Source organism: Dendropsophus ebraccatus, chromosome 4, assembly GCF_027789765.1.
Source record: "Dendropsophus ebraccatus isolate aDenEbr1 chromosome 4, aDenEbr1.pat, whole genome shotgun sequence".
In the NCBI taxonomy this organism is placed as follows: Eukaryota; Metazoa; Chordata; class Amphibia; order Anura; family Hylidae; genus Dendropsophus; species Dendropsophus ebraccatus.
Genome location: NC_091457.1, coordinates 33846530 through 33872712, shown reverse-complemented (window position 1 = coordinate 33872712; position 26183 = coordinate 33846530). Strand labels below are relative to the sequence as shown.

At 43.2% G+C, this 26183-nt stretch overlaps 1 protein-coding gene across 5 annotated transcripts in view; it reads left to right on the top strand.

Annotated features, from left to right (window-relative positions):
• Positions 1 to 4726: 4726 nt before the first annotated feature.
• RASSF7 (Ras association domain family member 7) overlaps positions 4727 to 26183 on the top strand; it is a 46119-nt gene continuing 24662 nt past the window's right edge. For 3 of the 5 annotated variants that reach the window (XM_069965481.1, XM_069965477.1, XM_069965478.1), the window contains exon 1: positions 4727 to 4854. The gene's annotated coding sequence lies outside the window, so the exon portion shown is untranslated. Of the gene's footprint in view, positions 4855 to 22899; positions 22993 to 26183 lie in introns of those variants that run through there. The other 2 variants (XM_069965479.1, XM_069965480.1) reach the window with 2 other exon arrangements.

Below are 26183 nucleotides of genomic sequence, written 5' to 3'. Positions count from 1 at the left end.
TTGGATCGTGTTTTATTTTTTCATGCATTAAAGTGCAGTATAAGAGAGCTGTAAAAAAACAGGCAAAGTACATATAAAACTATGAGCTTCACCAGCACTTCACAAAACATTCTGCCATAGGTATATAAAGTTATCAATAATATGAATAGCAATATGATTGAGGCTACTGTTACATAGGGAGGTTTTGATTGGGTTTTGTTGGTGTTTATGCAGCAGCTTTGAAACCAAAACCAGGCATAGATGACTATGTAAAGTATGGGTGCTACTTATACTTACACTCCTGGTGTGGAATGGATGGGGAAAAATGAGTAGAAGTAATGGTGCGTTTACACAGAGAGAGTTATCTGATTTTTTTAAGCCAAAGCCAGGCACAGCAAAACAAGAGTTCGTCGGGCCTCAGTTCTGAGTCTCAAAACACAGGAATAGCCAGATATCCCTAGCCTGTTGCCACTGGGTGCCTACATAATGGGGAGAGCACCACACCACCCTGACAGGTAGCCCCTTAAGTCCCACTCAGTTGCGAGTATTGGAACATAAATAGGGAAACAACAGGGTGCCAGGAACAGACTTTAATCAGAGAACAGGTCATAAAGGAAAGACTGAGATTTCTCCTATTCTGAAATCCATTCTTGTCAGATACAGTAAATCTCTTTAAGGTAGCTTCACACGTACCGTCTTGCAACGTTAATAACGCTGCGAGTCGGCTAGGTCCTGGCAGATCACTTTCACTACATACACACAGCGGTCTGAACAACCGCTGCGTGTATGTAATTCTGCTGGCCGCTTAACCCCTTCAGCTGCCGCCCGGCTCCCGCTCTGTATACATTGCCTGTCCTCGCTGCACGGGGTCCCAGCGTACTGCTCTCCCGCCCGGCCAATCAGTGTGTTGCCCTGCCGCAGCCACTGGGACCCCGTGCAGCAAGGACATGTATACAGAGCGGGAGCGGAGCAGGAGCCGGGCGGCAGCTGAAGGGGTTAAGCGGCCGGCAGAATTACATACACGCAGCGGTCGTTCAGACCGCTGTGTGTATGTAGTGAAAGTGATCTGCCAGGACCTAGCCGACTCGCAGCGTTATTAACGCTGCGAGTTGGTACGTGTGAAGCTACCCTTACAGTAAATTAATTATGATCCACACTTGGTTTTGGCTTCAAAGCTGCTGAAAACTGTATACAGCTGTGGCAGTCATCAGGGCGGCCTGGGAACCGGCAGCTGCGGCAAAGCGGGATGGGTATACCTCTGTGAATGTTCCCCGTAGCCTCGGCAGCGTGATAAATTGGCAACCCCTTAAACGCACATAGTGTAGAGCATTGCTGTGTATTGCGACTTCTAATGCCTATGCTGATGCCATCTACTGCCGAAAGTACCAACCATAGGCACATGCATCAGAATTGGACCATAGAGCATTGGAAAAACATGGCCTGGTCTGATTAGATGAACCCAGGATTTACAATGGCTGGCAGTTTGATACTCTTGCTCCAATCCACTACAGGACATGGGCTCCATTATAAGTCTATGGACCACGTCTCCTGCAGTAAGACAGATTGAGCACCGAGCTGGGGAGTGAAGTTCTCTGCTGTGAACTATACCCAGCTACATCAGTGGGGTGACCCCCCCAGTCAAAACTTTTTAGGTCTTCATGACATGTCAAACGTTTTTACAAAATTATCGTAATTCACATGTTCACTAGAAAAGGAAGCCATGGAGGCCGCACCTCAATTATATTTCCATCATGTTTTAAGCCACACATCCTGGAAAACATCCCAACAAAAGTTGATCCCAACATAAAGCTACAGCCTAACATGTTCCCAGTGGGCCTATTGGCCTAATGGGGTTATTTCTTTCCAATCAACTGGTTTCAGAAAGTTATATAGATTTGTAATTTACTTTAATTTAAAAATCTCAAGTTGAGATCCCATACTTATCAGCTGCTGTACGTCCTGCAGGAAATGTTGTTTTCTTTTCAGTCAGACACAGTGCTCTCTGCTGACATCCCTGGCCCAGACAGGAACTGCCCAAAGCAGGAGAGGTTTTCTATGGGGATTTGCTGCTGCTCTGGACAGTTCCTGTCATGGACAGAGGTGGCAGCAGAGAGCACTGTGTCAGACTGGAAAGAATACACCACTTCCTACAGGACATACAGCAGCTGATAAGTACTGGAAGACCTGAGAATTTTAAATAGAAGTAAATTACCAATCTATATAACTTTCTGACACCAGTTGATTTGAAAGAAAAATATTTTTGCTGGATAACCCCTTTAATTGGTCAACCATGTAACACAGTAGATCAGGCTTTTGACAGCTTTATAGTATATATCAAAATGTGTGAAATAAAATCTTTTAATGCTTTTAAATGCTTTAAAGGACCCCACAAGCCCATACCTGGAAGGATCAGACTGGTTAATAGCCAGGAGACTAACCTACACAATATATGACAGGTGATTTTTAGTGCAGGAAAGATCTAAGAGAGGCCTTGACCCAGTAACTTTAGGTGTCGTTCACAGCAGTCACATTTGTACAATGGCCTAGTTCATGACTATGATGACACATTACTGGGTCAAGGCCTCTCTTAGATGTCCCCCCCCCCCCCCCCCCCATATTTCTGTTTTTAACATCTTTGTTGCAGAGTCAGAGTAATTGCGGAATATAATAATAACCTTCTGTACGGAGCGTAGGGTTACTGGGCCGCAGACTGGTTAGACCTGCCCTGCTGAGAGCTCTTCTACTTTCTCTTGCAGACCAGAAACCTTCTTCCCCTATGGGAAGAGGAGGAAGCTGTACTGGTAACAAGAAGCCAATCTGATCTAAGACGTAGACTTTCCCAGGACCATAAATCACTGACCTGTGCTTCTGCCTCTTTAGACTATTCAATTTCGGCTAAGGTCACACCTAGTGTTTTGTCAGCATTTTTTTTTTTTTTGCCAAATCCTAAACAAACATGTTACCAGTTTATTGTCAGTTCCCCTCCTAATTTCTGGCTAAAAACCCAGACCAAGATAAATCACGTGATCCCAGACTAACCCCATCATTTCTGCAGTTGGCTATAGATACAAGATTGACGCAGCCAGTCTTCCTCAATGAGCCAACATTCCCATGTCCATAGGCCCAGCGGCGTCACTGTCCTCTCCATCTCCTGGAGCAGGAAATCCCTTGTGTGGCCCATGATAAGCAGCGCCAGGCATGTATGATAGCTGCTTATCCCCTGTCATACACAAGATGGCTGAAAACACTCCTCCATTAACCTACCATTCAGCTCAGATGTACAGGCTAAGGGTAGGTTCACACTACGGAATCTGCGCAGAGAAGTTCCAGTGGATTCCGTGGCTCTTACCAGTTCACAGCGGCGCACATATCCGCCCGTGCCATAGACACCATTCTATGGCCAGGCCGATTCCGCTTTCCACTGAAAGAACTGACATGTCAATTCTTTCAGCGGAATGTGGAATCGGCCCGGCTGTGGCATGGTGTCTATGGCACGGACGGATATGTGCGCCGCTGTGAACTGGTACGAGCCACGGAATCCACCGGAACTTCTCTGCGCAGATTCCGTAGTGTGAACCTACCCTAATTCCTAAGATGGGAGGAAAGCAGCTAGGCTTGTCTGGTGCTGCTTATCATGGGTCACATAAAGGACTGTCAAGGTAAACTTCCATTACTTTTACTTATGGGAGATAAAATTATACACATTATACTTGTCAGATTCTGCCACAATGGGGCAATTGTTATGTGTATGGGCACTTTAAAGAGGTAGTTCACTCCAATTTTTTTCCCTCAAATCAACTTGTCTGAGCTAGTGGCAGAGATTTGTGATTTACAAGTCTTCCTGTACTTATCAGCTGCTGTATTTCCTGCAGGAAGTGGTGTTTTCTTTCCAGCCTGGCACCTCTGTCCATGTCCGGAACTGTCCAGAGCAGTAGCAAATCCATATGGAAAACCTCTCCTGCTCTCCAGACTAAAAAGAATACACCACTTCCTGCAGGACATACAGCAGCTGATAAGTACTGGAAATTACAAATCTCTGCCACTTGCTGGGACCAGTTGATTTGAAAGAAAAACATTATTGGTGAACAACCCCTTTAAGGAACTGTTACCCAGCTTTCCTAAACACCCGAATGGCAAATTTTCCTAACTTTTCCTAATTTTCCAACTTGAGGTGGGGTGGGATGGAAACCTCAGTGACCACCCCATTGCCACCTGTAATGGTTAGTCATCACTCAGCTTTCCCAGAAACAGATACAACAAAGAATCTGAAAAGAGATGGCTTGCTGTCATTGTGAGTGTGACCAGTGTGGGAGGTGCAGCAGTGTGCGGTGTGTTACACCATCATCATCACTCTGACCTTTACATGTAGTGGAATGTGTTTGTTTCTATTCAAATTCTTAAAGGGGCAGCACTAGGTGTCACATGCTTTAAATAAATATACATGAACATTAATAACTACACATTCCTTATACAGTGAGTGCTAAATCAATAATAATAGTAGTAGTAATAGGATTTGGCAAAGGTGCTATTAGTGTCAACCGGGCATGAAAGAGTTAAACACATCTTGTGCCCTTTGCAAAATGACATCAGCTTCCAGATGACACCTGGCCACGCCCACACCTGTACACACGGGCGATGAGTGAAGGGCGGCAGGCTGATAGGTTTAATTACCTGTGGGCGTGGCCAGGAGGCCGGGGCCGGCCAATCAGGCGTGTGTGATGTGCCGCAGGTTGCTTCCTGACTCTCATTCCAGGATAGTGCAGGGTGGGGGAAGGATCAGCTGATCAGCGCTGGAGGTCCAGGAGTGACAGGAGCACTGGAGGTGAGCACTGCTGCTCGGAGCTCTGGAGGAGCTGGAGACTGGGCTGGGGGCAGGTGAGTTACTTCCTGTCAGTCGGGACTCACTTAGGAACTGTCTGCTACTTCTAGTGCATTGTTGTATAGTGCTGTAATAGCTAGGCTTGTACTATAGGATATCAGGAGCAGGATGCCAGCCTCTTGGATTGGCACTGGTCAGACTGGCCTCTGCCAATTTGTGAACCATTTCTAGCACCCCTACTAAGCCCCAGTGGTTTTCTTTTTTGTGTGTGTTTTGGTATAAAATGGGGTGTGGCTTAAAGTGTTACTTGTCATCTGAGTGGTTTATGTACAGGATACACTTGCTCTATAGTCCAGACTTCAGGTTGTCCATATGTGTTATGTAACATTTTGGGGAAGGCTGCATAGGTAGCGATGTATTCTGGACAATATAAGGTGGGCTGTGACTTTTCCACTATTACTTTATCACAGGACTAGGAATGCCATATGCTTCCCATGGCAGCCTGTTGCTAAACTGCCAGAAGACCTTGCCACAAGGTAACAGAGGAAAACTGCAGCAGGGAATTCATATTCCCCACAGCTGTTGTCCTGTTGCCTGGGAGAAAAAATAGCATTGAAGCTGTTGTCCTAGTGTGCCTCCATTCCCAGAATACAGGCACTGTAAGGCCGTGTTCACACTCTACCCGTTAGTAGCATTTTGGTGGACTCTCATGTGTCTTATTGAGTTTATAAAACAAAAATGCACAACCTAAAAATAAATATTATTATTATTATTATTATTATGGAACTGAGACTCCTCGCAGCTGCCCTCTTCTTTTGCTAGAATAGTTCCCATTGGTACAGTATGTGACAGTTACATAGTAGCATTCTGTTATATTGGGTTGGTGGGCTTACACCTCAGCACAATAAGTAAGAAGCAGTCTACATGACTTTGTTTGCTCAGATATACCCGGAAAGCTGGATCTTTACTTTAAAACAAGTGCTGCAGCAGCTGTTGCAGAACGCCAAGCCCTGGCATGCCAGGTGGAGGTTGCCAGTGTTATATAACCAGCCCTTAAATTCCTAGTTTGTCCATAATGTTGTGATGTAGCATTTTGCCTCCATAACACATTTGTCGGAGCATGACAGAAAATTACAAGGTTTCTTATATACACAGTAAGGAAGTTGGACTTGATCAAAAATCAACTTGTTCAAAATTCTCCTCATATGTTGGTCTCTACACCTGGTGGGTTGACATTATGTGTGGGGTGACCATGGGCTACTTGGCTCTAACCTTGGCTAGATCTTGCTGGATATAACCCAGTTCTCAGCCACATTAATCACAGCTGTAGACTGTTCTTCTGGATCAATAGCTGCTTAGATCAGCTTATAACTGGATCGGGACTGGTGTGTGCTTACTACTACATGTTTACTTATTTTCAGTGGGTAGTTATACTAGTAGCCCTTTGTCATGATCGCAATACTCGCACCTTGAGTTAGACATTGACAAAAGGGGCCACCCTGTTGTTTCCCTGTCTATGTTCCAATACTCGCAACCGAGTGGGACTTAAGGGGTTATTTATCAGGGTGGTGTGGTGCTCTCCCCATCGTGGAGGCACCCCGTTGGCAACAGGCTAGAGATATCTGGCTATCCCGTGTTTTGAGACTCGTAACTGAGGCTCCCCGGCTCTTGTTTTGCATATTTTAATTTTTGGGGGCATCAGTGGAGACTCTTGATTGAGTACTCCATTGGAGTTTTTTTCGCTGTTCTCCTTGAGTTCAGTGATTACTGTGTTTTGCTAGTAGCCCTTTGGTTAGACCACCTGCCATATTGATGTATGCACAAAGGGCTCATGCACTGACCCGTGCAGTGTATATGTACTATACTAGATGAACATGAGTGACATGCTGCTGTCCTTATTCTCAGACATGGGCATTGCAGATGGTATCGCACGCCTGCGGATTAGCTTACATCACTTCTGTCTGTCCACTTCTCCTGCTGGTTGGATTTTAGCAGCAGGTGGTAGCCGCAGGTTGACAAAGCTTGGATGTAACCCATAAAGTTGCATTGTGCATAGTGAAACTCAATATGTGCACAATGGTTGCAGTGGGTTTTGTGTGGATATCTGTATGAGCTGCTGGTGCTCTCTGCTTTTCAGTGACAAGTGTCACATGACCTCCTAGATAGGAGACTCTTGTCTTCTTTCAACCTTATTTACTATGTTACTATGTTTAACCATGAGTGAGTCCCAGATCTGCCTCCATGATTGATGTTATATCTAATGTATCTCTAGCAATAGGAATCACCAAAATCCTATATGCACAAAGCTCTTTATATAGGATATGCCATATAAAGGTCCATAAAAACACACGTTCATAACATACTGGTGTGTTTTACGTGATAAATTCCTACCGGCTGTGAGGAAGAGGCTCTTGGCTGCTTCTTCGACTCACCTGTACATGTTTCAGCCTGGTTACCTGCCATAGAAGCATGTGGTCACGTGACCGGTTTACCAGCTGCTCAGGTCACAACACCTCTGCTCGTGCCTATGACTGACGCCTGTAAATTACTATCGAAGGGCAAGTGTGAAATAAGAATTAGGAACTCCAGGTGACATAGCGCTAACGTTTCCTATTAGCCTAAACTGTTATCTTTCACATAAAAAAAATATATATATATATATATATATATATATGTGTATATGTTTTTGACTTTTTGTATAGCTTTGTTATAATTTTATTTTAGCCACAATTAAAAAATATTGCTTGGATTTTTAGTTAGTCGCGTCACAGTCCCAACGCGACCACTTTGACGGCCATTAGATATGACATTGCGATCTTCACATTGCATGAAAAGGTTTTTGTGTAGTGCTAGCCTAATAGTGCCTGTCCATAAGGATTGTGAATAATGTGGGCTCAGGCGACCACCTAATGTACAAGGAGCGGGTGGCTGGGGCAGTGGTGCAGTGGAACAGGTAAGTATACATTACTGACATGTTCTGTGCAGCCCCAGCAGACAACCCCTTTAACTGAACTGACAAACTATAAACCCACATATCTCTTGAATGGATGGGTGTATCAAGAGATTTCAGGGGGGGGGGGGTGCTACTTTAGTTTGTTGGCTGCAAGTGTCAATTTCAGCACCTTTTGGATAACAATCTAGTGTGCATGGTGGCTTCCGGATTCCTTTAGGTGGGAGGGGGAATATAGGCAAACTGTCTGAGTAAAATGGGCCCTCCCCAACTCTCTTTTGGAGGAAGAAGCATTTTGCATGTTGGATTTCAGCTTCCCGATCCTTTTGTTTTAGGAAGAAAAACACTGTCAAAGGTGTCTGGCAGTGGTTTTCACCCATATATTCCTATTATATACACATGCACATTTGCCTGAGATGGCTACTGTTGACCAGGTGGCGGGCTTGTCACTTTAGGTGTCCTGAACTCTCTGTATCAAGTGCTCAATACAGGGCATCGGGCATCTAACCAGAAAAGCCCACCTTCTGGGCACTTGCTGACATAAAACAACATTTTTCTCTGTTTTGCAGGCTGCATAACCAATTGTTGCTCATCAATTGTTGGGTATTTTATAGATTTACAGTGTAATGTGCGCCAAAGACCCCTGCCTTATAAATGTGATGGATGGGAAAAATATCCAACCCTGGTCAGATGCAAAGACTGTGAGTTGATGCCGTACCACAGGCACAGTAAGGAGGGGAAGCAAGCACCCACCTACCTGTCAGGTCGGCTCTTGCTTCCCCCTCATTCCCTGCTCGCTGCCTGTGCTATTACATGGAGCGACACACAGCAGGTTGTCACTCACATGATCAACATGTTGAAAGATCATTCATTTAACATGTCCTATTATGCTGCGTTTTTACATGGAGCGATAATTCGCCCGATCGTACAATTAACAATTTCGAAGTTACGATTTTTTTTATAATGATCAGCGCTCAGACAGAACGATATATCGTACGGAAAATCATTTTGCGATCGCTTAGGCCTGACTCGCACATAGATTAAATCGGTCAATGTCTGTTTACACGGAACGATCTGCGAATTTTTTGCAAACGACCAATGACGATTTGAGAACATGTTCAAAGATCAAAATGAACGAATTTCTCGCCCGTCGCTTGATCGTTTGGTGCGTTTACACGTACGATTATTGTTCGAATTCAATTCCTTATCGTGCAAATTTGCACGATAATCGCTCTGTGTAAAACGCAGCATTACACCAAACAATTATCAGCCGGTCCGCCCTGTAATTGGTCAAGAATGGCCGATGCTTGTTTCGTATAATAGGGCCTTCAGTCAAAAAGTTGCACATGCTTGGTAATCTGTGGAAAGAAACTGGCAACAAAGGTTGTCCACAATTTGCAACAAGTCACATTCCCCTCCTCTACATAACCTCTGTCATAGTGTGGAGAAGTGTTAGCAGCTATAATATATACTGTAGCTGGTATATATCTCTTTTGCTGTAATCTGAATACTGTAGCCACCGCCGCCTTCATCTGCCGCGTTCTTCTGACTCATGGAGGTAAGGATGGCAGAGCTAGGCGCAGGGTGAATTCCTAGCATTCCTTCAGGAGCAGACTCCCTCACTTCAAAGCCAAGGAAGCTGGTTTTCCTCATATCTCTGATCGCTGATGCACCCCGTGGCTCTGGAAATAAAATTAAATCTGGCGAGTTTGCACCTAAGGGTTTTCAAGGTTGTTTGTTCAGATTGATGTGAACTTGCTATACTTCTTTGTGGCGTTCCTTGTAGTGTAGTAGGCAGATCTGTGTGCAGTCATAACATATACCAGGGTATGTGGGGCAGTCCCACCAGCAGGTGTATTGTATCCTAGATTCCAGCTGTACATGTTACATAGCTGCCAGGGAGTCGCTTCTTCAGCTGATGACCATCATTAAAGGGGTTATTAAAATATGGCTGCTTTTTCCAGCGCCACTCTTGTCCTCGGTTTGGGTGTGGTTTTGCAGTGAATAGAGCTAAATTGTAATGCCACACACAACCAGAGCACAGGTGTGGTGCTGTTTTTTTTTCCCTAATCCAGCAGGGTACTCTGGAGAATGAGTTTTTAAGTGTCAGTTAAAGTGTACCTGTAGTTTGTAAAAACTTAAGACATGTCATAGACCTTTTTAGACAGATTTGATCTTATACCGTTCGGGGAGAGGACGCGCTGCAGCCTGGTGCCCCCACCCATAGAGGTCTAAGCACTCAGACCCAGAGCGATCAAAACTTTTGACATTTCTTTATGACATGTCAAAAGCTTTTACAAATGACAGGTACACTTTAAGTTACACAGGTTTGTAAAGTACTTCTCTTCTATAAAAATAAAAAAATGCCTGAGCGCAACTTGAGCATGCTTGGGTCTGTCCGACCTGAGCTTGCAGCATTTGAATACCAGTGGTTGGAGTTGAATGCAACCCTAAGGCTGCATGGCTGGATTCATGTTTTCCAGGATTCCCTGGGGCTGCATCCAACTTCTTCAGCCACTGCTAGTCAAATGCTGCACACTCTGGTTTGGACAGACCCGAGCATACTTGAGTTGCACTCCTCTCTAATTGGGAGCTTAGCATAATGGTGACTTTCCACAATTCTATGTTCACATGCTGTACAAACAAAGGCCATTTAACGCTACCGGCTGAATTTATTCCGGCCATAGGTAGCGTTAAACAGTAATACAGCGTGTGAATAGAGCCCCTATTACACGGGGCGACTATGAGGAACAGACACTCGCTGTCAGCGCTCATTTGCTCCTTGTTCCCCATTCGCTGCCGCTATCACTCGCGGCAGCAGCAAGCGGGTGAAGGCCGGGGGGGGGGGGGGGGGGCTGCCCGGGGGGGGGGGGCTGCCCACGAGTGATTGCTAGATCGTCTGGGCAGCCCATAGCAAATAGCAGCGGTCTGCTGTCACCGTTCCTGTTCCACAGGGTGACGGCAGCAGATCATTGCTGTATGAGTCTGCAACGATCAGCCAACATCGTTCATGTCAGCTGATCATTGCCTTCTACTACACGAGCGATTATCGGCCGATATCGTCTGAATACGGCCTATAATCATTTCGTGTAATAGGGCCTTTAGACATTTACTCTGTAGCAGCTGACCCTTGAGATGCTGTGTATGTGGTGATTTGCACTGCTTGTTTATAGACCATGATATTTTATTTTGATGGCCATAAACAGAGGAAACTAGACTTTTATTTTTTATTTTATTTTTTTTTAAATAGACCCATTTCTCACTTAAATATTTTAATGGTGCTGGGAATCTTTTTTTAGTTCCAGTAATATGGTCCTATTCCGTGGTTAACCCTATTTGTTGGATAACCATGACTGTTCATTACAGATGAGCGAACCTGGAGCATGCTCGAGTCCATCCGAACCCGAACTTTCGGCATTTGATTAGCGGTGGCTGCTGAACTTGGATAAAGCCCTAAGGCTATGTGGAAAACATGGATATAGTCATTGGCTGTATCCATGTTTTCCAGACAACCTTAGAGCTTTATCCAAGTTCAGCAGCCCCCGCTAATCAAATGCCGATCGTTTGGGTTCGGATGGACCCGAACCCGGTTCGCTCATCTCTACTGTTCATATAAAAGTATCCTCCTACAAACCTAGTGTATTGGGACCTGCATGGTAGTACTCAGAATTAGCCTCACCTAGCATAAGCTTATGAAAGCATATGGACATCAAACCCGCCTATTAGAATGCCACATTATGGGCAATCCAGGAGCGGTGAACCACTTCTGACAAGTGTGGTGGACTTGAACCACCCTTGAATTTTATAGACACTTGTTGCAGGAAATATGCCTTTCTGTCTGTGGTTTCCCACCAGCAAAGTCAGCTGTCTTCTGGGGAGTCAGGCCTTGGGGCTATCACCTGATCACTACTGGGTCATCTCTGAGACAATGCATATGTGCAACATTGTTGTCTCTTCATGCAAAATTGATAATATATCACAACTTAGTAAAAACTTATATTGATATGATTTTTTTTTTCCTCCTTGCAAAGGCCAAAGGATGTTCTTACCATTCCCAGAGGTTTTTTTTGACAACTACATCAGTATTATAGGATGGATTTTACAGATATGGCCCCCTCCAGTTTTATTTGCACCATTCTATTCAGAGTCGGTGACAATTGTTGTTGGGTGAAGGGCTATGGAGCTGGAATGCCGCTGCCCTGACCCCAGTAGCTGGCAGGGACGGCATTGGTGACAAGTGTTTACACTATACTGGAGTGTATATTTAGAGACCTTTTGCAGATAACCCCTAAGAGGCAAAAGTCTTGAAGGGTCGGCAAAAGGTAAATATTTAAATTGAGCAAAGGGCGGAGAAAAATAATCCATACATCAATATCATAGCCATTATACTCTGGAACTTGTAGTACTACAGCATCAATGTGATGGCCACAAATGACATATAGTTTCCTGGAGTTTATAGGTGAAAATCAATGCGATAATCGTATTTACCCTATATGTTAGTGACTAACTAATAGTAGGGATTGAGCACTATTCACGATGACAATAGGTTTCTTATGGGTCTCTTACCACATTCAGGTCTCTTGACAACCGAGGCCAGGAATGCATTGAAAGACAGGTCTCAGGCTGTGTTCACACAATATTTTGGGTTTCACTGGGAAAACGTCTGGTGCTTCCTATTCAGTAAAATTTTATAGCTGTAAAGTTTACTGCAAGGTCATTTTTATGAGCCATAAAAGACTAAAAAAAAAAGTAGTTATGTTTTTTCTTTTTTTAATTCCAAAAGTTTAAAACTGAAAAATTGTATAATCTATTTTTGTATAACAGCAGATTGATATATCTGGACTATATTGGAAGCTAGAAGGCTACTATCATCTCTCCCATGTAATCTATGATGAGTCCTTCCCATCGTCACACCTGCAGATCAAAGTCACCAATCCTTTTTATAGGCCTGGTCCTCTGCCCCCCTCCCTGCCTTTCATCATGATCTGCTCTGATGCACTGAATGAGCCTCTCTACCTACAGTTATATCCCACACAACTACAAAACGCCTTTTTTTTTTTTTTTTTTTTTTCTAAATTGAGTATGTTGTATAAAATACTACCGACTATGGAACTTTAATAGAAATCTTCACTTTTGTAGCGGTTAATAGGATTGGGCTATAAATATTGTTACTATATATAGATGTATGATGCTTTATTATACAGTTTATAAGAATTTATAAGGTATTTTTTCATTAGTGCATAGTGCTAGCGCTGGTGCTGCTGTTTGGCGCAAGTGGCATTGCGCTATAGAGTCCATGCCGAATGGACATGCTGGTGCCTCACAGTATGCATTTGGATACTAAGTATGTTCCAGCTGGACCACAAACAAAGGCCTTTTGCAAGTTGCCATATATCATCGCCTTTCACTTCAAAGGTAGACTTTTTGGGAAAAGATGCCACAAATGGAAGGCTTGCTTTTCAGTAAGGTATTTGCACCGCACAATGGAGCGCTATGTGAGTCAGTGGCAGAACATCCAGCTGGAAGCCTGGTCTGGTGAGATAACATGAGGTGCCATTCACAAAGAAAGGCAAAGATTTATAGCAAACAATAAAGTCTTTTCCTGCAGTGCCTGAGGAATAAATCTACCTCCATCTGTATAGATAGGAGACGTTCCCATCATACATTAGGCTCTCAGTGGGCCTGTGGTACAGTTTTATAGGAACATTTGTAAGCACATAACATCTGATCTTGGATAGGCCATACACAGGCACTTGCAGGCTCCTTCCTATGGATTCTAATCTGGGCACTAAGCAGTTATACATCCAGCCTTGGGGATAGTTCACACTGAGGTTTTTTATGTGATCAGCTTTTTGGATTCCATATGAAAACCTAATGGAATATGTTTTCCCCATACATGCAGTCTTTTATTTCCACAGACAAGTTACCTGCTCAGAACTGAGTCTTGGTTGGTTGAGGCTCCTAGCAATAGATTTGGTGAGAGTCTTCTTTCCCCTCTAGCACTAGAGATCTTAATCTGAAGCCCCGCAGTTTTCTCACGTCTACAGTTGAGAGAAACAAGGTTCGGTATGTTGAATTTCCACATAACTGACCCTTTATTCAGCCAATAGGCAAGCAGAACTCTCTCTTCCCTATGGCAATAAACATCCGCACTCAACCACTAGATTTTTTTACTTAGCAGTGCAGGCTGGAGAATGGGGTGCCAACCCTGCTAAACCCCAAAGTTTTCCCTTTAAAGGGGAACTATTAGCAGGTTAGACGAATCTATTGCGCAGGGGGTGCTGAGCAGGAAGGTATGTCTCTTACCTTACTCCTCGACACCATTCCCATGCAGTTAGTAGTTGAATCCAGGGGCCCTTCCCCGCCGTCATCACGCTGATTCAGGGGGATGGGGGTCGGGCAGTGCTCCTGGACTTGGTTTTAACAACTAACTGCATGAGAACAGTGGAGAGGAAGGTAAAGCGACTAGAGGGAGCGAGCGCTGACCTGTTAGGTTAGCGTTCTCTTGCTCCTCGTTCTCCGCTTGCTGCTGGCGCTACTACATGCGCTAGCAGCGAGCGGGTAAGAGGCAGGGGCTGCCCGGGTGATCACTAGATCGTCCAACCAGCCCATAGAAGGTAGCGGTGGTCTGCTGCCGCTGCTCCTATTGCATGGAGCAACAGCCGCGTATTGCTGCTATTGTCGTTGATTTTTCAACGTGTTAAAAGACAACGACCAGCCGACATCACGCATGTCGGATGATCGTTGTCTTTTATTACACAAATCAATTATCAGCCTCAACGGTCGGTATCGGCCAAATACGGCCAATAACCGCTATGTGTAATAGGGCCTTAAAGGGGTAGTTCGGCAGTTAAAAATTATTCACAGAATAACACACATTACAAAGTTATACAACTTTGTAATGTATGTTATGTCTGTTAATGGCCCCCTTCCCCGTGTCCCACCACCCCCACCCGTGTACCCGGAAGTGTAGTGCTTTATACATACCTGATCCGTGCCGACACGCGTCCGCCATCTTGTGCCAAACGTCATCTTCAGCACAGTTATGCTCAGCTAATCGCGGCTGAGCAGCTGATGACGCGGCCGGCACTCGGGAAGATCGGAGGTGTTCGGGCCGGCCGGCCGAAGATGACGTTTGGCACAAGATGGCGGACGCGTGTCGGCACGGATCAGGTATGTATAAAGCACTACACTTCCGGGTACACGGGTGGGGTGGGACACGGGGAAGGGGGCCATTCACAGACATAACATACATTTCAAAGTTGTATAACTTTGTAATGTGTGTTATTCTGTGAATAATTTTTTACCGCCGCACTACCCCTTTAAGACATACCTTTCTCCTCAGCGCCTTGTGCTCAATAGTGGGCTATCAGCAGGTTAGATTAGTCTAACCTGCTGATAGTTCCCCTTTAAGGTGCTCATGCGCCTGCGATAGCTGTTCACCAACAGATACCTGCTGTTCCCCTTATGCACATGAACGTCTGCCTTTACTGAACATGTACAGTAATTGCTGTTTTTCCATGACCTTTAATATTAGAGAATAAACAATGTCACTGCTGTTTTACAGTTCAGATTTTACTGTGCGTTAACATAAGAGATAAATGGCCCTAGATAATCGCCCCTTTTGTCCTCCTTATAAGCCATCCCTGCCTGTCCTACCCAAAGGACATGAACTGGTCATCAAGTTTGTAAGGATGGATGGCTAATGGCTTGGGTGAGAAAATATTTCCAGCTCAAAAGAACCATGGAGTATATGTATGTGTAATACATTGTTTGAGTGCCCATTGAGCAATAAGCTAAATGTTGATAGAGGATGGTGTCAGCTGGCATAAACCATACAGAGTTGCCCATTGGCCTCCTAACCATACAGTACAGTGGTAGTAGCCAAGGTACCAAACATTTGACCATATGCATCCCTTTCAGACAGAATTGTATGTCATTATGGCTCTGTAACAGTGAATTTCCAGTATTTGCTTTTCTGCATGGGCAATAGGAATATTCTGCACTTTGTTCCCAAGATAAAGCTCTCACAGTGGTCAGCTGCAGTTTCTACTCTATACAATAGTTTCTATGCACTTTACATAATGTGTATACAGCACTGTGAGGATAATAAGCGTACTTTATGTCCAAGGATACGACTGCGGTTTACAGTACAATATTAAAATTATTGTTAGAATTGCCACCCTAAAGTAAATCTCCCTGTGTGTTCTGTTCTCAGAGGAGAGCTGCTTCATTGTCAAGTGTGCGTCCTTCATTCTGGCACACTGGTTTAATGGTTAATATGTGTTTTTTATGTTGTGGGGGGGTGGGGAGGAGTGACCAGTCATACCTTTCTTATCAGCCTGGTATGTGCTCTGTAAAGATGAGGTCAGTAGCTGAGCCATAATGTGGGATGAAGGTTTCCAGTAAGCCTTGGTTTCCACTGTTTTTCCAGTATTAGCATTGTGCCTTCAAGGGGGTAGACTGCTCACACTCTTAGGGTACTATTACACGGGTCGATGAAGGCCCAATTAATATTGTAAACGAATGCCGATATGCTAGATTGGCGCTCGTTTACTGGTCCTATTACATGGCCCGATAATTGTTGGGCTGCATGAACATTGTTAGTGATGTCCGTGAATCCCTTGTCCAAACAGTTAATACATTACCTGTCCACGTTCCCTGTGTTCTCCTGCGCTCTGCATGCGTCCAGGTGCCGCGGCTGCAGCTTCAGAGCTGACAGGCCACTCAGCCAGTCACTGACTGGGACATATTCAGAGCACAGGAGAACACAGGTAATGTATTAACTGTTTCCTGAGCTGCTTCCAGGTGTCAATCAAACAGGGTGGTGTTACAGCTTACAGCTTTTCAGCAGATTGCAAAAGCCTCTTTGGCTTTGTGTACTATGGAATAAAACCATTTTTTCTACATTATGGAAGCACAGCTGGCTATATGAAAGGTACCGTGTGTCTATATACTACTGGGGGAGCAACAGGGGGGCTATATACTTCTGGGGGCAGTCACAAATTCTGGAAACTACTGGCATAGTTGTAATTGAAAAGAACTGCCATAGGTTTCCAAATGCATTGAGTTCAGTGCGTTAACTGTGGCCATTGTTTACTGCGGCTGTATAAAATAATGAACATGTCTATTTTCTATGGCTGCAGTTTGCAAACAATGGCTGTAGAAAATAGACTGTTCACACACTGTGTGGCCATCCTGCCATAATGTGAATGAAGGTCAATGGTTAGGGTCCTATTACACTGAGCCATTTTTAACAACTAACGATGAACAATCGCAAACGAGATTGTTTATCGTTAACCTGAAGTCGTTCACCATATTACACAGAATAATAATCGTTAGTTACGATCGTTACTGCGATCGTTACTATTAACGTTTATTCCTTCTGATCCCAGAAAAACAATGAACAATGTGCTATTACACTGAACGATTAGTGAAAAAATGCGGAACTTGAGCGAACAAACGTGGAATTACAGCGAACAATTAGCCAACGGATAACGATAATTTTAGGTTAAGATCTATATCAACGACATACGAATGATTTTTCGATCGTTGCCTGCAATTACACAGAACAATTATCGTTTAAATTTGAACAATTTAACGATTTTTCGCACGATAATCGTCCCGTGTAATAGGGCCGTTAATTGATTTTTCAATCATACCCATAGTGCCAGCAGATTCTATGGGTGGAAAATAAGGTTCCTACGGCTGATAATGCAATAATCAGAGAAACATTTAATACAGCGGCCGTTGTTTGAAACTCAAACCAATGGTCGTGTCAAACAGCTGTTAGATTACACTGTGTGAACATGGCCTATACCTGTATCAGCCAAAGCCACTGGAGGTCTAATGTGTTTGATGACATTGACTCTCCCTTGACAGATTATTTAAAGGAAGATGTTAGATTTAACTCCTGATCCTGTAGGTTTCAGGAAGATGTTTTTTTAGTAACACACTTGCCAAAAACCAACATCCTTTTAAATGCTTTTGGAAATAGGAAATCTTACTAATGCACAAAATTCCCAGGTGGTGTTGCCTAAAAATCTCCTTAACGTTGTGGTGAGGTCCCTGCTTATAGAGATGGAGTGTTAAATGTGGGCAGCAGAAAGATGGATGTCAAGGCTGGTGTTTGTGTGTTAAAGGTTCTCAGATAAGCATTTCTCTACACCACCCTTTCAGGTCACTATTAGGGGGAGTGTACTACACAAACAATGCTCGAGTTGAACCCTGAATGCTTATTCAGCACATTTATGGTAAAGTGCTAAACTATCCTATACTTTGCACCTTTCAAACATGGTGAGTTATATAGGGGAAAATGAATGAGGACTCGTCAAGTTTTATATCTTTGCAAATATATTAATTTTACAAACTTGTCTCCTGCTCCTGATATGCTGGTCTTTCCATTTCCTTGTTGACAGCCCTCTAGATTACAGACCACCACTCTGCTATGAAAGCAGTGATCTAGATGGTGTGTTTGTGTGTGTGTATATGTGTGTGTCTCTATCTATCTATCTCATATACAGTGGTACCTCGGTTCTCGAACTTAATTGGTTCCGGAGGGCAGTTTGAGAACCAAGCAGTTTGAAAACCGAGCAGTGTCTTCCCATAGGAAACAATGTAAATGTGATTAATTGGTTCCAGCAGCCACCAATAATTACCTACAATACTCATTTATTACACTAAGTGCTCAGTATAATCACTACAGTACAGAACAGCAGTATATACTGTACAGGACATTAAACATAAGAAATGTTAATCAGAACCAGCAATTATAGTACAGTAGTCACCAACTCCTCAACCATCCTTTACTGTATAGCGTCCCCCCCCCCCCCCCCTTCCAAGCACTGTAATGTATGGGAGATGGTGGTGCACTGCCTGTACTACTACTGCACTGTATATGCACTCCAGCAGTCTTATACAGCACTGTACTGTATGTGAAGCCTCACCACTGCTTAACTCGCCAGGTACAACCCACCATCCACGCTCGCAAAAACGTTCGAAAACCGAGCAAAGTTCGAATTCAAAACACTACTTTTGGGTAAATTTTCATTTGAATACCAAGCAGTTCGAGTTCCAAAGTGTTCAAAAACCGAGGTATTACTGTGTGTGTGTGTGTGTGTGTGTGTGTGTGTGTGTGTATATGTGTATGTATGTATGTATATAACCTCTATACAGCTTTATAGATATATCAGTCTAACCATTGGTTTTAGAGCAGAGTTGCGATCAGTAACCTAACCATAACCAACAGTCAACAATAGGAGGGAAAGAGCAGCATATCAGGAGAAGGAGACAAGCTTGGCAAATGAATGTATTTGCAAAACTATTTAAGTTGACCTACTTGTCTTACATGTATAACTATATTAGTTAAGAGAATACCCCTTTAAGCCGCTGCAATAATCTACAGTAAACCAGGGTACCTGGACTGGATACAATTATATACACTCCTTATTAAGGGGCTGGGATTGCAGCCTATGCATGGAAATAAAAAAAAAGTTCTTATTCATGGACAGCAAAACTATATCTTGAAAGTGGTGAGAAATACACAAGATACATACAAAAGTTGTAGTGCTTTTCATTTATACAGTGATTAAACTTAACTTCCTACATCTGAGACGTGTCAAAAGATTGGATTGGTGGGGGTCCGGATGCGGAGACATGCACCAGTCTCTAGAACAAAGGGACTGTGCTGTGCCCCTTTCTTCTCAAAAAGCTAAGTGCACAATGTATGAACTTGCTGAAACTTATAGGTGTGAGGCTCGTTTAAAGTTTAGGTACACTATAAAAAATATTTTTATAAAACCTCTTTTAAATTTTTTTTTTTCCCATTTGGAGATTTCTGGCGTGGCTATTATGAATACAATGGTACTATTCATCTCTAGTCGGGAAAACCTTTAATTCGACAGTGTCTTGGAACAGTATTGTCCCCCCACACAAAAGACCCTTTTAGTGTCTGATACAAGATAAGAGAGGGAGGTAGAGTTTAGGTATTTGGGTAAAGGGGGTTGGGGATACATTATGGTGCCAAACTAAAAAAAAAAAGAGACCAAGTGGCCGTAACAGAACATTTTTTTTTTTTAGTAGAAAAAGCTAAACTTTGTGACTAGATGGGCGCTATCTTATCTGCTGGTGGAAGCTTTCAGAAGAGTCTTGTTTTGAGTGAAACCATCCACCCGGTGAAAGAAGACCAGGCACCAATGTTGTTTGTTTTACTATATATTACAATAGATGAATCACTTGCTTTACTGTTCTCCAATACTCTGTCATGCTGACTGACAACTACTCCAATCCACATTCCTTTCTGGTACTTTCGCTGTGTTTTGCCACCGTCCCTTTAACTAGGAAGCATGTCATTTGAGATCAGAAATGTCAAGATATATCACAAAAGGGTGAAATCTTAATCCTGAGTATCGGCCTCATTACAATAACAATAACATTCCCATAGTTGCTTTCGCTGAGAATACTGAGAAAGCATTCTAGCTTTTGGGGAGGAGGGGGGGGGGGGTCCTTTATTGTGAACACCACTATAGAACCGGGGTCATAATGAAATGACTGACTGTGAAAAGTCACACAAGTATGAGTGATATATTCCCGGCATTGGGACATGGTTGTTGCTCCTACTTGCACATTTTAAGTATCCCTTGAACTGTCACACAATAGAACGGAGAAATTAGATTTTCTGTTTTACATATAAGGCTTAGATGGTGTTTTGGTTTGTTTCTTTATACAATTTTGTACATTCCATTGAAAAAGAGTCTTGTTCTAGACTTGTACATGTGCCTTTTGGCTAAAACAGTCCATGTATGCCAGTGGCTGCCCCAACAATAACTGGAAAAATCTAACACTTTTTTTCACATTTCTACTATCTACTTTTACAGTCAAACTGCCTCTTCAAACAGTCTTTATAGCAATGACTGGATCCACTGTGATTAGATTAGATTAGTGGTCATGGTGGTCCAGCCACTCATTCCGCCTTATACTATATTTGCACTATAACATCCACTAAGCACTGATTTTATCCAGGCACCAAAGTCTGCTCATGTCAACACGAGACATTACAATAAAGAGATAGCGGTGCCTGAGAGGAGGCGATGACATCAGCAGCTAAAAAGCCTTTTTCTTCAATGATAAAATATTAATTTATTTTAGGGAGTCTGTAACTGACTACTCTATTAAATGTAGTCTGTTCTGAAAACGCACACTGCTTATTTGTGAAGTCTTTTATATTCAACCATGATTAGGAACCTATATTTCAGTACCACAATTAATGCATTTAATAATGATTATAACAATTATTTTATTACAGTATTATGTAATTCTATTTTATTACACTATTAATTTTATAATGCTTATTTAATTTTTATTCATGAATGCATTTATAGTCAAATGAAATGTAAACTACCATTAATAGTACCCATATGTAAGTATTGACTGCAGTTCACTGGAGGTATGTAAACAAGGTTAAAACATCACTTTGAATCATTACAAATATATCCAATATAGGAACATTAGTTTGGATTCAATAACAAAAAACAAAAAGGGTCCAATAACCCAACTACAACCCAAAATGACTCCCACAAAAGTGTATACACATGAATTAAAATAAACAATCCTTTTATTAATTATAACATCTGATTATCCCATTAAAAAAAATTTGATAAGGCATCTGTAAAATGACCAAAAAATGTTGTGGGAACATAGCCTTATAGTGGGACAAGAACTACTTATGTATCACTTATATTACATGGTAAGACTGTATGAGTGAGTGAAGACCGTGCTCACAGAAGCTTGCACTCTTAGACACTGGAGGCCATGATGTAAGGCAGTCACATTTGCATGTGTCAAACGATGAAGCATGAAAACATGAGCGCTTACTGCTGGTAACTCCATACATGACTCAATACCTCAGAAATGCAAATGCAAATAATTCTACAAGACCATGAGGTATCATGTGTGTATTGTTACTGTACCTCAGTGCTGGATGGAGCCACAAAACAAGGCAGCTCTATACAGACATGCAGAAGTGCACAGGATGGCGGACATGAGAAACTAGTTTGATCAGATCATCCTTCTGTGTTGTAATCTATGAACTTCAGTACTTACAATTATTATCTATGTGTTCCAGGCAGTGTATTTTTTTGGGGGGGATAGCTTTATATGCTTTGATTATATATATTATAGGATTCAGAGACTTTATCTTTATGAGTAGCAACTATTTGTTACAGCAGTGAAGTTGAGACTACATGTTAAAACTCTTGTGACAGAATATTAGGTTATGTGTATTTTAAACCTTTTCTGTGGCAAAATGTTTTCTTGTTTTTGTTTTTGTTTTTTAGCTCTGTTGCGCTCAATGGAAGAATGGCTGGCTATTTCCAATCACTTAAGTTTTACAGCCGTAGTTTTACACCATAAAATAAAGTGCAGGGTGCTTTTTTGATTGTTTAAAGCTCAATAACACTCATTGTTATTGAATTTGGTACCCCAAAATGGCTGGTAAACAAATTACATAATAGTATTTGCAGCAGTAAAAAGAATGGATAAAAAAAGTCTAAAGAAATATAACATTTGGCCAACAAAATGGGCCAAAAGGCAGGGCAATTTTTATTATATATATATCTATATATCTATATATCTATATATCTATATATATATATATATATATATATATATATATATATATATATATATATATATATATATAAAGAAATTCAGAATGAATGCAGCACTCGTGTAACGATAGATGTGGTGCCAGGCGGTATATACCAGCAACCACCCGGTATAGGTAATATAAATCAGAAGAATACCGCAGCACTCATGGGATAGAATTCAACACATCGTGTTTATTTCCCCAAACCGCGACGTTTCGCTCTCCACACTGCTTGAAAAAGCTCTGTGTGGAGAGCGAAACGTCATGGTTTGGGGAAATATACACGCTGTGTTGAATTCTATCCCATGAGTGCTGCGGTATTCTTCTGATTTATATAATGTATGTATATGTATATATATATATATATATATATATATATATATATATATAATATATATATATATAATATATATTTATTTATTTCCTGTGGATAAGAAGTAATATTCTGACTGTGTAAACTAACAATCCAGATCTCGCTTATTCTGCAGGTAGATTGAGCTGACTTAGTGAGGCTGCAGGCAGAATAACCCAGCCCTTCCTCCTTAAGACAATGGCTCTTTTATGATGGTGCCAGAGGGTGGAACATGTATGCTGGCGAAAGTAAGCAAGATTTCATATATCTTGTAGAGTGTCATTTTTTTGATGTGAACAGGTTAAGGAAGCTCAGTGCACAAACAGGTGTCATAGTAAAAGGTAACAAAAATCCTATATCACTCCATTGCAGCATGTCAGTTAAGCAGAAGGGGGTTCCTGTGCTGGTCACCATATACGCACTGAAATAGTAGAACCTGCACATAGGACATAAAGGAGGATGATAAATGGACCTCGGAATGCTGATAATTTTTCCTAAGGTCATAGCTATTGGCTCGGCGCCGGTCTTAGCTTGCTCTATAGATTTGCATTTAGGGAAGTATTGACTTTATTCCAGAGGCTATACTGTGAGGCTATGTTCTGACGTGGCGGAGTTTCAGAGCACAGTGCAAATGAATAGGGTGTTATAGCACCCCGTTTGGATTATTCTGGGGGGAAAAAATTGGTCTTGTCCTAAGTTTCATGCAAGTTTTTGACACACTTGGCAATGTAGTGCTGTTGGTCAATTTTTCTCTCCTCACCTTCACGACGGCACCACAGGAGTTAACTCTTGCCCTAGGGACAGGAAAAGCACACAGCGAGAGGTTAAAAGCCCCTCCCCTTCCCCTAGACACCAGTGCTTTTCCTGTCCCTGAAGGGCAGGCACGAGAGGTGTGGGGGATCCGTCGAAGGTGAGGAGATCCCCTGGAAGAAAAATTCCCCCTTACCAGAGGGATCGATCGGGTTTATCCCCTTCCTTCCCTGGAGGCGGCTGGTGGGGGTAGGGGAAGGCCCGCTCGCGCGCCATCCTCCGGTGACAGGACGAGCGGGGATTGCGGGGCTGCGGTCTTCAGCTCTCCCCGTTGGCGACTCGTCCAGATCGGGCTCCGGTGAGGGCGGACTTCTCTGCGTACGCCGCGGCCTACTTCCGGTTACGACTAGTTCCACCGGAAGTGAGGCACGGAGCCCGACGTGCGTCCCCACGTGACGTAACGTGGCGCGCTGACGTCACACGCCGGAAGCGGATGCTCCGGCCGCCGAGAAACGCCGGGCGGTGCATTTAAAAGACAGGCTTCTCTCTGCGGGTCGCCCGTCCTGAGGTCTGCGTTCATGATGGATTCAGCGGCTTCATCTGCAGACATGCCTTCGCACTCGCCAGCGGCGGTAAGTGTGCCATTTTATGCTACACTGGGGGGTTGTGGTGCAATTCAATTTTCCACCTATATCAACCCTCTCTCTCTCTGGGTGCCCACCTGCTGATTCACTAGGTGTGGGGCTTCCTCCCTTTCTCCTGCCATGATTCTAAATGTACTCTGTTCATGCCTAGGAGAAGGAAGCCACTCAGAAAGAGAAGGAGAAATCTAGACCTCCTCCCCCACCTGCAAGGAGATGTCTTAATTGCAACACAAGATTACCATCATCATTTAAACGAAATATCTGCACATCTTGTATAAATGAATTTATAAAGGAGGATAGATCATCTTTTCTATCTGATATAAGGCAAATGATAAAAGATGAGATCAAAGGTTCTAATCCAGTCGCTCAGCCAGTGGCTATAGCTCCTGCCCCAGAACCAAATATAAATCCTCTCCCTCCTCCGCGGGTTGACCCTCCTGCTCCCCCGGCTGAAAGCTCTCCTGCATTGGTGGTTCCAGGATGTTCAGGGTCCTCAGTGTCTTCTATTGTATCTAAAAGACACAGGTCTCCCTCTTCCTCCTCAATATCCGAAGTGGAATCAGGGCAGGTTTCTGATTCTGGGGCTAGGTCTGAGGCTTCGGACACCCAGGTATCAGGGAAAAAATATTTTTTTCCCTCTGAAAGGATTTCCCCATTACTAAAGGCAGAACTGCGTTGAGTATCGAGGAAAAGGAGGAGGAGATCTCTGCCGCAGATAAATTATTTGCGGGTCTAAAGGCAAAAAAGAAATTGGGTTTCCCCATTCATAAGACAATAAAAGAACTAATTTCAGAGGAATGGAGAAAACCTGAGAAAAGGATGTCAGTTCCCTCAGATATTAGGCGCCGTCTTCCCTTTGATCCTGAGGAAACTGAGGAATGGGAGGTCCCCCTGGTGGACGCCCAGGTGGCTAAGGTCTCAAAGAAGACTATTATTTCCTTTGAGGACTCTACACAACTTCGCGATCCTATGGATCGGAAAGCAGAGAGCTTATTGAAAAAGTCATGGGAGACGGTGACCTTTTCAATCAAGAACAATATAGCCGCTACTTGTGTGGCGAGAGCTTCGCATGTTTGGGTCAATCAGTTAGAGGAACACCTGAGGGATAATACCTCAAGAGATAAAATCATTGACTCCCTCCCTCTCCTAAAGGATGCCATTGGCTTCTTAGCAGATTCCTCAGCTGAAGCTATCCGGGTCGCTGCAAAAGATGGAGCCCTAATTAACTCGGCCCGAAGGGCCTTATGGCTAAAAGACTGGAAAGGAGATAATATCTCCAAATCCAAGCTTTGCGGATTACCCTTTGAGGGTAAATATGTGTTTGGGTCAGCCTTAGATAAACTTCTAGAAAAATCTTCTGACAAGAAAAAGGCTCTCCCAGAGGAAAAAACACAAAAGAAACAGGAGCAGACACAACGTCCTAGATATCAGGACAAATATAAAGAGAAACCAAAAAGAGGCCGTTGGAGCTATTCCAAAGGGGGAAAAAATTCAAATATTTTTTTCAAGCCCCGTGATGGAAAGGACAAACAATGACATAGCTCCAGTCGGGGGGAGATTGTCCAAGTTTTGGGAGTCTTGGACAAAGATCACAAAAAATCAGTGGATTATAAATGTAATCCGAGAAGGATACAGAATAGAATTTTGCCATTCTCCTCCCGAAAAGTTCAAGATCTCCCAACAGTCCTCTCCTTTCCTTCAGTTGGAACTTACGCAAAGTGTGAAGAACTTGGTAAGCTCCAATGTAGTGATCCCGGTCCCAGTGAAGCAACTGGGGAGGGGACACTACTCGAATCTATTTTTAGTTACCAAACCCAACGGGACTTACAGGCTCATCATCAACCTAAAACCTGTAAACAAATATGTGACATACAGGAGGTTCAAGATGGAGTCAATAAAGAGTACAACTCCACTAATCCCAACAGGCGCCATGATGGCGTCAATCGACTTAAAAGACGCGTACTACCATGTCCCGATACATCCATCCTCCCAAAAATATCTGAGGTTTGCCATCAGGATGGACGGGAGAGTACAACACTTTCAGT